Source organism: Kogia breviceps, chromosome 3 (genome assembly GCF_026419965.1).
Source record: "Kogia breviceps isolate mKogBre1 chromosome 3, mKogBre1 haplotype 1, whole genome shotgun sequence".
Taxonomy (NCBI): Eukaryota; Metazoa; Chordata; class Mammalia; order Artiodactyla; family Physeteridae; genus Kogia; species Kogia breviceps.
The window spans coordinates 659945-672955 of record NC_081312.1 but is presented as its reverse complement, the minus strand read 5'-3'; the positions used below and the strand labels follow the sequence as shown (position 1 = coordinate 672955).

At 63.3% G+C, this 13011-nt stretch overlaps 1 protein-coding gene across 7 annotated transcripts in view; it reads left to right on the top strand.

Annotated features, from left to right (window-relative positions):
• Nucleotides 1–13011, top strand: part of PACS2 (phosphofurin acidic cluster sorting protein 2) — a 64373-nt gene that overhangs the window by 10889 nt on the left and 40473 nt on the right. The window lies entirely within an intron of this gene.

Here is a 13011-nt window from a genome sequence, read left to right as displayed (position 1 = left end):
TACCCAAGATAGGCGCCTGGCGCTGCCGTCCTTCTGCAGAGAAGGTTTCCGGGGCAGTGTGCACGGGCCGTGGGGCCAGAGAGGGCGGCTGCGTAGGCCCCAGCCCAGCGCGTTCCTGATGAAAAGCAGCCCCTTTGCGGGAGGGCACAGTAGGCAACAGTACGATTTCCAGTTAAGCTGTTTGTGTTGTAGGAATAACAAGGAGACGTGCCTGGTCCGACCGCCGAGAAGAGAGCTCCTCGGGAACCCCCTCCGACTCGGGGATCTTTCTAGTTCCCTTTAAGAGGAGAGTGAAGATGAGAGCCTTTCTCAGTGAGACACGCAGACTGGCAGCCCCATTCTTGCGTGTTATTGACCTAGAGAGAAGGGGGTGTCAGGTTCACCCGGACCCAGAGCCTTGCGGGAGGGAAATTCGGAAACTCGTGGCAATAGAGCATTACAGATGTCCAGGGCTCTGGTTTACTTCCCTCCCCCTGCTGTGGAGTTAGCCTAACTCAGGTGAAGCTAGGAGGTTACACAGCTGTCTCCTCCCGTGCTAGCTCCGCCGTCTGCGGGCCGCCCCCAGGAGGCCTCCCAAGGCTGACCCGCGCCCCCCTCCCCAGGCGGGCGGCCGTGGCGCTGCTGTGCGCTGGGTCTGTGAACAAGAAGGCCGTGGAGCCAGGTGGTGGGTGGAGACCTCCGGGGAGTTGCGCCTGTGGTTTGTAGGGGCCCTGGGCGTGGATGGCGGTCTGCAGCCCCTCCCCGCACGGCCCCGACCAGACCCTCTCCTTGCCTCTCACGCCCGTGTGCCTGACTTGGCGTTTCCACCGACGTTCGAGGTCGGCTTCCTGGCACCTGGACGTCCTGGGGACGGGGCCTGGTTGAGGAGGGGAGCCCGGGCCTCCCGGAGCTCTGGGGGAGCCTAGGGTGCTTGGACCCCCTGGCTTGGCCTCTGCGGTGCAGCGCATCAGGGGCCTGGGGGCACCAGTGTGGGGCGGGGCGAGTGGCAGGAGCCTTCTGGTCTCCGCAGAGCCTGTAACCTTTCAGCGGGCTTCTCGCGATGGCCGGGCACGGTCCAGGGGGCCCTCTGTGTGGGCACAGCAGGGACCCCTGCAGCGTCCCCTGGGGGCTGGCGGGGCCCAGCACGCCCGCACCGAGAGCAAGCCTGCGGGTCCGCGGCGGCTGCGTGACCGCAGAGCAGGTGCACCTGGCGCCTGTCTCAGGGGAGACCTCGGGCTCTGCCCAGCGGGGCCCGGACCTCTGCTGTTGGAAGGGGGGACTCAGGGTGCACCCCTGCGTCCGCACCCGGTGGGGGGAGGCTCCAGCCGGCACCAACCCCGCCCCCTTGTGTCGTGGGGTCTCGGGGCCTCTCTGTGGAGGACAGGCCATGAGTCAGGACCCACCTGAGCAGACGCGGTGGTGGCTTCCCACCAGGGAAGCGGGGGCCCCCAGGGGTGGCTGCTGTGCCCGTGGTGGGGAGTGGCCGAGTCTGGGGGGCTGGTGTGTCTGATCGCTGGCCCGACCTCAGTGTGACCCTGCCCCTTGCCTGGTGACAGCCCTGGTCTGGCCAGTGCCTGCCCAGACGGAGGGCAGCGGCGTGACTGAGGAGAGGGATCTGGGGCTCCGGGGCACACGGAAGTTGGAGGATAGAACGTCCCGGACAGTCAGGGCCCAAGACCCAGCGTTTCCAGGAGGGCCAGCTGCTGGGGCTGAGGTGTGCGGTGAGCACGGACCCTGTCTGGAGCCTGCTCTGGACGGGGAGGGCCAGGCAGCAGCTGGGGGGTGGCTCAGGGGCTGTGCCGTGATGGGGGTACCGGGAGGAATGGCCATGTGTTGGCTGCTGTGAGAAGCAGCTCTCCTCAGGTCACCCCTGTTTCTCAGCACAGCGAGTAATGGCATGAGGTGGGGTGGAGGGGGATGTGAGGTGTTGGTCCAGGGAGGAGTGGGGCCCAGGAAGGTTGGGGGCCGGACGTCCGTGTCACGGACCTCGGTGGCCAGGGGTGCCAGGGGTTCTCCGGGGCTGTGTCCAGAGCCTCAGGTGCAGAATATTGGTGAACTGGGTGCCCCAGGAGGGACCAGAGGGAGGGAGATGGGGTGCTAGGCTGGGCGCAGGCCTGGGGTGACCCACGGTGGGTCCCGCGCTAGAGGACGTGGCCGGAAGGTGGGCGGCGGTGCAAGAGGAGGTCCGAGCCTGGAGCCTCCTGGAGACAGGACGAGGCCCCGGTGGGGTGGGGTGCCTGCAGGCTGTGTCTGTGGGAGGAGGAGGGACGTGGGGTTCCTGGGATTCCGCTGGCTGGGGCATCCGCTCCAGCTGGGGCGCGTCCTGTGCAGGCCTCTGTGACTTGCCCAGCCAGTCCCCCAGCTGGGACCCGCAGCATTCCCCCCTTTCCTGGTGGTGGGGGGCGGGGCCGCGTGGTTCAGCTTTCTGGTGACCAGCCGTTTTATCACCTCAGTCGCCTTCACCCGGATCCCGCTTTACGCTCATCGGGTGCTGCGCGCCCGCCCAGTCCGTGACGTCAGCCTGGTGCTCGCTTCCGTCATCCTTCTTTCTTCGTTTTGCTCTTCCTCTGCTATTTTTGGTCACTTATTCTTTGGAAATTGGTGAAGATTGATTGAGTTTTCTTTCTTTTTTTTTTGCGGTACGCGGGCCTCTCACTGTCGTGGCCTCTCCCGTTGCGGAGCACAGGCTCCGAACGCGCAGGCTCAGCGGCCATGGCTCACGGGCCCAGCCGCTCCGCGGCACGTGGGATCTTCCCGGACCGGGGCACGAACCCGCGTCCCCTGCATCGGCAGGCGGACTCTCAACCACTGCGCCACCAGGGAAGCCCTGATTGAGCTTTCTTTATTACCCCCTCCAGGAAATCTGTTTTCAAGTTCCTTTATTGTGTGCTTGAAAAGTGAGAATTCCCAGCATTGACGGGAAACCAGCATACCTCCCTCCCTCGCAAGCCAGTGAGGGCCTTACCGAGCGGGGCTCTGCATCCGTCTTCCGGCCCCCGGTCCCAGACTCCTCCTCACAAGGGGGCCAGCCTCCACACGCCTTCCACTCCACCCAGGCGCCCGCTCAGTCCTCGCACCCTGGCGACCGAGGGCCGCTGGGGCTCTGTCCCCTGGCCTCTAGTGGTTTTGACGAGTTTGCGGTAAGCCTGCCAGTGCTTCCCCCGTGGGCGGCGTGTGTTCTCTGGTTGCTAGGAAGTGTTTTTCTTTGGATTTGGCACGTCTAGGTGTGTTTATTATCACATTTTTACTTCATCCTCCTTGGGACTCAGTGTCTGCCCAGCTCGTTTTGGAGGAATTCTCATCTGGGGTCTGGTCAGATGTCCTGCTTCCCCTCCTGTCTCCAGTTGCCCTTCCTGGCGAGAGCCGCGCCCAGCAGTGTCCAGTGCCAGCTCTGACCATGAGGGGCCACCCTCAGCTCTGTGGTTGGGCCACGCGGGCAGCCCCCCAGGGCACACAGGAACTCCTGGACAGAAGCCCCGGCTGTGCCGACCCTTTCCCGGCCGCAGCAGCCGCGGTGAACCCCGGTGGTCACTGCACCCGGCCCTCAGATGGTGAGATTGCGCGGCCCCCAGGGCCTCCTGGGCTTCCCCGGGGAGGCGTCTCTGCAGGGAGCCACGTGGCGCAAACTGGAGGAGGTGCAGGTGGAGGTCTTGGTCCAGTGTCCAGGGCTCCTCTTGGGGGCTCCAACCCCTGGGCACGGGAGCTGAGGGCTCAGTCTCCTGCTGAGCAGCAGCCCCTGTGACCCCCTGCCAAGGAGCGGGTCTTGATTCCTAAGTGAGAAGTTCAGTCCTGGACACGCCCTGTATGGGGCAGAGCAGCGACCCTCCGAGAAGGCTCAGGCCCCATCCCTATGGTCAGCTCAGGCGGGTAGCAGAGCGCCACAGGCGTGCACCTTAAACAGCGTTTAGTTCTCACGGTTCTGAGGGCTGGAAGTCCAAAGTCTCAGTACCAGCAGGTCCGGTGTCTGGTGGGGGCTGCGTCCTGGTTCACAGATGGTGTCTCCCTGTGTCCTCACTGGGGGAAGGGGTGAGGGAGCTCCATGGGGTCCCTTTTACAAGGGCACTAACCCCATTCATGAGGGCTCCACCCTCCTGACCTCATCACCTCCTAGAAGTCCCTCCTCCTGATAGCATCACATTGGGGCTTAGGGCTTCAAGATACGGATTTGGGGGAAACAATAGCCTGTAGCCCCCGCTGTTGCCCCAGTGTTTTCAGGGGCACGACACACCCTGCCCCCCTCACAGACACTTCCAGGGTGCATGTAGCTGCTGCCCTCTGTGCCCTCCCCAAACCTGGTGCCTGTGGGCAGTGGGCCTGCAGTGGAGCATGCCCACAGCCTGGGACCCGGAGCTTGTCGGGTCCTTGTAGACCACCTGCTGTAAGACACCAGAGGCGCATGTCCCACCCTGCCCGCCCTGACTGCTCTGGCTCTCTCGACACCCTGTTGTCGAGAGAGCCCTGGAGCCATCGAAAGCCCCCAGACGGCCACACTCCACACCCGGCAGGGCGTGCTCTTTCCCTTCTGTGAGCCTGCCCACTGCGGGGCCACCAGAGGCTGCCCCGTCACGGTGTCCCACGGCGGCCCTGCTCCTCAGCGCGTGCGGCCCAGGTGTTCTCCCGTCACCGCGGGCCCCGCTCCGCCAGCCCTCCGGCTCCTTGCTGGTGTGGCCTGGGGATGCGCCTGGACAGGCTGGGCTGGGGCGAGGCCAGAGTGGTTGCTCTGAGCCCTTGGGAAAGCTGAATGTTAAAGGAGCCGGGGAACGGGGCACCTCCTTCCAGAGCCACCCCCGAGTGTGCCCTCCCCCTCCTCCCCACCCCCCGCCCCATGGCAAGTTGGGAGTGGGGCAGGAGATGGGTAGATTTTGGCAAAGAAACAGGAGGAAGGCCATCGCTTTCACTCTGTCCAGGCAGACCGCAGGGCTTGCGGCCAGCTGGGCCCTTGCTGTCCCGGCTGTGTCACCTGGACCACAGCTTCCCCCCTGGAGCAAGGCTGAGTGGGGCCACTGCTTGGTCCCTGAAGTCCCCTGTGGTGCGGTCCAGCCGGCAGGCTGTGCAGGAGGCCCTGTGGCCCAACCGAGGTGCTTCTGGCCTGTGGCCGTCCTCTGCACCGGGCTCCCCTGTGCTGGCCTTGCCGTCCCACCCAAATAAAGCCCCTTGCCGAGGAAGGGCCCCGCCCGCAGGAAAGTGCTGGGCAGGGGCTCTTTCCCGCCAGGGGACCCCGTCTCCCTCGCGACCAGGACAGTGCGGGGCGGCCCTCCAGTGGCTAGTGAGGTGTGCCCGCGTGCCCAGGGCCTCCAGTCACTGAGGCCCAGCAGGCCCAAGGAAGGAGGTCCTGACGGCCAGGCCCGGGCCCTGGGATGGCTGGCGGCCCCCATGTATAATGGCCTCGCGGCTGGCTGGCTGGAGCTCTCTGGGCCCCGGGCCCCGTGCTGAGGTTATGCGTGCGTCCCAGGGTTGCCTGCCCAGCCCCTTCGGGGCCCTCCCCGCTGTGGACACAGGGTGCTCTCTGCAGGCACCTGGGCCCACGTGGCCTCTAGCGGGCACCCGTGCTTGGCCTGTCCCACCCACCGGCGGCTCGCCCAGCGTGTGGCCATGCTGGCTTCTGACTCAACACCCGCCACTACCTCGGAGGGACCGGCTCTTCTGCCGCCCCCCCCCCCCCATGCCCCGGCCCCCGCCGCAGGTTAGCCTCTGCTGGGGCAGGAAGGTGGGCTCACAGGGACCCCTCCCAGGTTTCCCGGCCTTGGTGTGGGGGTGCCCGACTGGCCCTCGCTTCCTGCAGGGCCATCCCAGCCCCACACCGCTGGCAGGGAAGCCGAGAAGGCACCTCTGACCTTCTCTCCTGATGAGCGGGAAGCGGCCATGTCCAGATGAGGCGCAATCAGCAGAGAAAGCTGAGCCGGGCCGGTGAGAGCCGGCAGCCGCCTCAGGCTGCTGGAGGAAGGTGAACGGCGCTCGGGATGCTGGTGGAGCTGGAGCCCTCGGCCCCCGGCAGGCGCCGCCCCTGAGAAGCCTCCAGGCCTCCAGGTGCCCCAGCCTCGCCCTGCGGCCCTGCCGCAGCCAAGCGGCGTGGGCCTGGAGCCTGAGCCCCCAGGGGGCCGCGTGTGGGCCGGCCCGGCCCCGGGGGCAAGCTGGGCGCGGGCGCTCCCACCGGGGCAGACGCAGGACCCTGCAGGCCGGGTCAGCCCCTGGAGACAGAAGGCCCCTTAGTTCTCCCTCCCACAGAGCACCGGCGCACGTGGGGCCACAGAGACGTCCTGGGCGCCGGGAGGAAAACGGGGGGGTCGGCGTCCTCCTCGGAGGGCCCGCCCCACCCCGGGAGACCCGGGGGCGCTCTCCTTGCGCTCCGCGGGCTGCGCGCTGTGCTGGGGTCTGGGCCCAGCCAGCCCCTCGTGTCCCGCGTGGTCGCCCTGCGCCCAAGCCGAGTGCTGCTGGCGGGACCGCAGTGGGGCGGCCGCTCCGGGCGGCGGGCTGCAGCCCCTCAGAAGGCCCGGCCACATCTCCACACCGCCAGCACATCACTCTCTCAGAAGAGGAACAGGGGCTGGAGCCACACTTGCACACACGTGTTCACGGCGGCTGCCCAGAGGGCCGAGTGCTGTCTCGACACCTGCCGGGTGGGTGAACCCGGGACGTGGCGCCCCTCGGAGGAGCCACACGTGTGATCCCCTTGTACCGAGCATCAGACCGGGCGGGGCCTCTGTGGGCTGATGAAGCCGTCCTGGAGTTGGAGGTGGTGGTCGCTCAGCATTGGGAACGCGCTGAATGCCACTGGCATGTACGCCTGAACATGGTTAAAATGGTCGATTTTCCATTGTACGTGTTTTACTACAGCAGGGAAGAGTTTTAAGGAGGGGGGCCAGGGACGGTTCTAGATCCGAGGAGACCAGCTAGGCAGGCGATAGCGCTCGGCCCGTGCCGCCGACAGCAGGGAGGACAGGGCGCCATGGGCGATGGCCCCTCGCTTAGCGTCCTGATGCCCCCAGCTTGCTCTCAGCCGGCTCGCCCCCAAATCCTAGGTGCCCATGGGGAGGGGGTCCCTGGTTGGTGGTGGTGGGGTGTTCGCTGAGTTCTTGCTGTAACTTTCTGTGGAGCTCGAACTTTTCCTCATAAAAGCCAGGGCGGCGGGCGGCGGCGGGCAGCCGGCAGTGACCCACAGGCCCTGGAAGGCTCTGGAGCCTGAGGCCGTGGTGGGTTATGGGTCTGCACTCCTGTGAGTCGCCTCTTTGCGCCGTCGCCCCCACATTTCTGTGGGTTGATTGTCTTTTTGCTGCTCTTCTGTAGGCGCCTTTGTACTTGGGACATTAGTCCTTTGTCTTGCCGTTGGCATCGCAGCTCCTTTCCCGCATCCATTGTCCCGTCTCTGAGCTTGCTTGCGGTAACGTCCACGTTTCCGGTCTCAGGAAGAGTTAGTGTCTTGCGGAGCTGGGGGAGCCGCTGGGTTGGGCACAGCTGGCCCCCTTCCTCCGAGGACTCGGGTGCACCAGGTGCCGTCCTAGGCCCCGGACCTGGTCCCATCCTCATGGAACTCAGCCCTGCTTAAGGGGATGCGTGGCGAACTGGGACAGACACTTCCCACCTGAGCACCATCAGTGGCGGGGGCGGGGGGCGAGATGGGACGGGGTGGGGTACGGACCTCCCTGATGTTGGGGCGCCAGTCAGCAGGGCGGGGCCCCAAGTGCTGGGCCCTGTGCTGGGAGCGCAGGAGGTCGCTAGGGCCTTCCCGGAGGCTGGACAGAGCCAGTCCCTGGGCTCTTACTGCAAGGCGCCTCCACGCCGCTGGCGGCCACAGGACAGTGCAGGGTCCTCCTGGGGGGCTGGTCAGGTGGAGAGGAGGCCGAGGGGCTTCCAGGCGATGGTAGAGCCCAGGGTGGGGGGCCTGGGATTGGCCCCTGGGCAGTCAGGAGGGAACTGGCCGTGGTTTGGAGAGGACTGCGCGTTGGGCTGGAACTCTTTATTTTAGAGTGAAAATGTCAAGAAGAGCAAAGGTGGCAAAGATGGTGGTTGGCATGCAGACGGGCGCTCCTGCCTCCTCCTGAAGCCACAGCAAGACCAGGAGTGGCCAGAGACCTGGGAGGAGGACCCGGAGGAGGAAGGCCAGCAGGAGGTCCAGGAGGACGGGGGAGCCCAGGACCACCGGGTCGGGCCCACTGCAGGGAAAGCCAGGGGCAGGCCCAGACCTCAGATTCTCCAAAGGACGGAGGCGCAGACGCCGGGCCGGAGCCCGGAGCCCTCCCCGTCCCCGCTCTGGATGCGAGCAGATGCCGGCACCCGGGTCCGCCAATCACGGTGAGCAGGAAGCACCGACGGCAGCACAGCCCCGCACCCGTGGAGCGGGGACGGCAGGCTCCGGTGAAAGAAAGTTCCGGAACGCCCAGCTAGTCGGCAGACGCGGACAGGCTCGGCACAGGAGCCAAGTGCAAGCTGAGCGGCTGTCGCGGGGAGCAGAGCGGAAACAGAGGTGGACAGAGATGGCAGAAGAGATACTGCGGGAGCCCCAGTACCGCAGTGACAGGCGCCGCGCGTAGGGAGAGGGCTGTCTTGGCGCTACTTCAGGAGGGAGCCCCCCCCCCCCCGCTGGTCCCCCTGCTGCCCCCTGGCCCTGTGCTCTCTGTCCACAGGGTGGCCATGAGGTGCCCTCTGCAGGCCACGCGGGAAGGCCGCCGCCCTGCCAGAGCACGCAGAGCCTCCCTCCGTGGCAGGCGGGCCCAGGTGGGGACAGCCCCTCCTCCATGTCCTCGCTTCTGACTGGTCCTGTCGCTTCTGTCCCAAGGAGAGCGAGCCGGGGAGGGGTGAGGTCCTGCTGTGCGGCCCACTGCGCTCCTGGTGGGCTTGGAGCAGTTGGGTGAGACAGCCTGGCTTTCCTCGTAGGGTCGGGGCCCTGTTGAGGAAGAGCCCCTCTTAGCAAAGGTTTTCGTTTGCTTGTTTTTGTTTTTCTCTTCTTGGCCGCACCTTGTGGCATGTGGGATCTTAGTTCCCCGACCGGGAATGGAACCAATGTCCCCTGCATTGGAAGAGTGGAGTCTCAACCACTGGACCGCCAGGGAAGTCCTTTAGCCAAGGTTTTTAATCAGAAGTTCAAACCAAGCCTTGTGCATTGTCGGTGGGAATGTAAAATGGTGCATCTTCTGTGTCAAACGGTGGATTGAACTGCCCCCAGACCCAGCAGTTGCACGTCTGGGTGAGTATCCTGAAGGAATTGAAAGCAGGGTCTCCAGGAGATATTCCCCGCCCACCCTGCCCCGCACCGCCCCCCCCACCCGTGTTCCTAGCCTCACAATCCACTTGAGCTGAGACAGGAGGCAGCAGCCCTAGGGCGCTGGCGAGGGCGTGGACAAGCAAATGCGCTCAGTCCCCATGGCGACGCTGCCCCAGCCTTGAAACCGAAGGGGCCCTGACACAGGCTGCGTCGTGGGCGGGCATGCTGATGACGTGGGCCAGTCACAGGACAGATCGCGTGTGATCCACTCGCCCGCGTGTGATCCCCTCGCGCGAGGTCCCTAGGGCACTCGGACTCAGACAGGAAGTAGGATGGTGGGGCCGCGGGCTGGGGGACGGGAGGGGAGTGAGTGTTGAATGGGCACGTTTCAGTTTTACAAAATGAAAAGTTACGGGACGTGGTGGTGGTGGTGGCACAACCGCGGGAATGTGCCTGATGCCCGTGGACTGGCTCCTCGAAGGTGGTGAATTTCATGCTGTGTACATTTTCCTGCCATAGGAAAGGAGAGGGGTAGCATTGCCAGACTGTTCCCCCAGACCCGGCTGTAGCAGTTACACTCTCCCAGGGTGGGGAAAAGTTAGAGCCGGACGCCCCGGGGCTCACCAGCGCTGACCCTCAACGCTGCTTGGCTGGACTCCAGGCGGGGATCCAGGGAGGGGCTTGGGCCCACCTGCCCGGGGTCCTGCTTAGGTGGGGAGCCGTCTCCAGACCCCAAGGCCTGCGGAGTCCCCCGGTGGGGACAGCCCACCCCCTGCTCCTGGCCCACGTGGGGCCCCGGGGACCCTGTGGCGTTATGCCAACCGGGAGCCAGTCCCCGCCCGCCACCTGCCGCTGCCCTCCCCTCCTGTTGGTGTAAAGGAGGCACCGCCCTGCTCCTCTGGGACGCCAGTGCCCCGGGGCAGCAGGGCGTGGGCTCGTCTCTGGTTTGCGTCCCACACGGGGGACGGGGGACGTGGGGGTGGTCAGTCTCCCAAAGAGGAATCGGAGGCTTTGTGCTCTTTGCAGCCTTGTCTCCCCGCCCCCCCCCAGGCCCTGCCCCCACCACTTGGAACCCAGGCTCCGAGGTCTTTTTTCTGGAGCTGGGCGCAGGTGCTGGCCAGGTTTCCTGGGGCGGCAGCGGGGAGCGGGGCCTTGGGGGACCCTCAGCTCCCTCCACTGCGGGGTGGCTGGGGGGCGGGCTGGGCAGACCGGTGCCCCCCCAGCCCCTGGGGGGCATTAATTGTGAGACCTTCCTGTCAGTGGGAATGCCCAGCGGGCCTGTGTATAAAAACATCTGCAAAACCAGCTTTCTGTGAACTTTCTGAAATGTCACTTGTTTCGTAACTCACAAAATCCAGGGGTGTCGGGACGCGGTGGCTCCTCCTCCCCGCACAGTGCGCCTTCCCTGACCTCGGCGTCCCAGCAGAGCCTGACCCCACGGCAGAGCCTGTGCCCCTGCTCCCCGGGGAGTGCGGGCTCCCGTGGGCCTGTTGAATGACGCCCCCCAGGGGAGGTCCCCGCTGCCCCCACTCTCCTGTTCCCAGGGTGCTCTGCTCACCTTCCTGTCCCCGTCCCCCATGCCCGCCTTCTGTCCCAGGGCCTGTGTCCATTCACCCCTGGCCCTGACCCCATGCTTGATGTGACCCCTGCCCTCCGGGGCCCAGGCCCAGCACCCCGTGCTGCCAGGTCCCCCTAAGAGTCTGCCTCTTCAGGTCAGCCCCAGAGAGGACGTGGCCAACGCTCCCCCAGGGTGCCACCTCCCTGCTCCCTTCCTCTTCTCTCCCTCCTTGCCCCACCACCCTGCTGGCACCTCCCTTTTCCTCCAGACTCTGTCCAGCTCCTTGGCCTGCCGAGGACCAGCCCCGGGAGGCCTGCCCGCCTTGCAGGCAGGGGCGGGCATTGTGCGGCGGCCCAGGCGCCCATTGACCTGAGAGCACACAGAAGCCCCCGGCCCCAGGTGTCTCGGCCCCACCTCCTGGGACCCACCTGGTGGCGGGAGGTGGCTCTGAGGGCGCGGGCCGGGCCGCTGCCTCCAGCCAGATTACAGCCCAGCTGGGTGTCTAGTTGCCCTGGGCTGTGGGCAGCGCCGCAGCTCTGCTGACCCTCGCAGCCGACGTCCACGGGCACGCCTCAGTCTCTGCTTTGCAAGTGCGCGGTTGTCCCCTGAGTCCCTCAATCCTGTAGGCCCAGCTCTTCCCGCACAGCAAGAACCAAAGACCCTGAGGACTGAAGTGTGTGTCAGGGCCCCTCTCACACTCACTCGGGGGCATCCCCTTCCCAAGGGCAGAGGCATCTCTCACCCCCGTCTTTAAGGTGGTGCCCCAATCATAGCGGCTCCCCCCCCCCCCACTGAGGATGACCTGTGGCTGGATATCCTAGTGAGATGCTGCAGGAAGGGGCGGGCATACCGTCCGTCGACACTCAGACAAAGCGAGACCAGCTGCTTTGAAGAGGCCACCAAACACGGAAAGACAGAGTAGAAACAGTTCTCTGCTGTGTGTGCTCAAAGGAAGGGAAAATCCCCGGGTGGGACTCATCTGGATGAAGAGGGACCTGGGCCAGGGAGGTGCCTGGGGGTGGCTGGGGGGCCTCAGAAGCACGTCTGTGGGGGGCTTTTGAAACCGGGGCACTAGGTGGGGGGCTTGGGACCACCCTCCCTGGGGTTAGGGCACCCCGGAGTGGCAGGGAGGCTGCCCCTGTGAGGAGGATAGTGGACCGCCATGTGCTGTCAAAAACCCACGTTGGTGTTGTGTGTGGGTGTCGATGCTGAACACTGAGATGCCTCTTTAAGTGCAAGTGTTAGAGGAAGAGAGACTGAGCCTTCAATCACAGGATCATCCAACTCAAGTTATGTAAAGAACAGGGCAAATCTTAGAAAAAAATAGAGGAATGGAGGTAACAGCAAGCTTAATGAAATAAGAAGACAATATGAAATATTAACAAAAGCCAGAAGTCAACTGCTTGGAAAGACTAATAACGTAGCAAACTTTGGCAAAAGTGATCAAAAGAGAAAGCACACACACAATTTTGGAACGAAGTGACAAAGTCGAAGAACACTAAACAACGTTGTCAATAAATATGAAAAATAAGTATGATGCTTTTCTAGAAAAAATATGAATTACTTAGTAATTGACTTAGTAAAATAGAAAATGTGTAGAGATCAGTTACATCAAAACCTCCTCTCTTCCCCAAAGAGCACCAGATGGTTTTAATTTTGAATTTTACCAAATGTTCAAGAAATAAACCCCATCTCGTATGACGTGTTCCAGAGATTGAAAAGATGTTTAAAAAGAGGCAAAGCTGTCAATTTTATGAGGGCAGTAGAGTCATCAAAACTCCTAGAGGCAGCACAAGGGTAGGTAGGGTTGACCTCATGGACATAGATGTGAAAATCCTAAAGAAAATGTTGCCTCGCCCGCCCAAAAAATCCCTACAAGGTATAAAATTGCAAAAGCATTTCATGAAATAGGAATTATCTCAAGAGTGTGTGGGTGATTTACTTAACATTAGACTATTTATTTTTTTTAATCACATTCAGAGTGAAAGAGAAAAATCATATGATCTATCCAGAAAAAGCATTTGATGAAATTTAAGAGACATTCTTAGGGATATAGAAATAAACAGGAACTTCACCCTGTTATAGGGCACCTACTAAAAATCTGCAGATCTGCACTATCCAATGTATTAGCCTACATTTGGCTATTGATTAATCCATTTATCCACTAAAATGTATAATTCACTTCTGCAGTAGCATCAGCCATATTTCAACTGCTGGCTACTGGTTACCACATTAGAGAGTGCAGCCATAGAACATCTCCATCACTGCAGAAAGG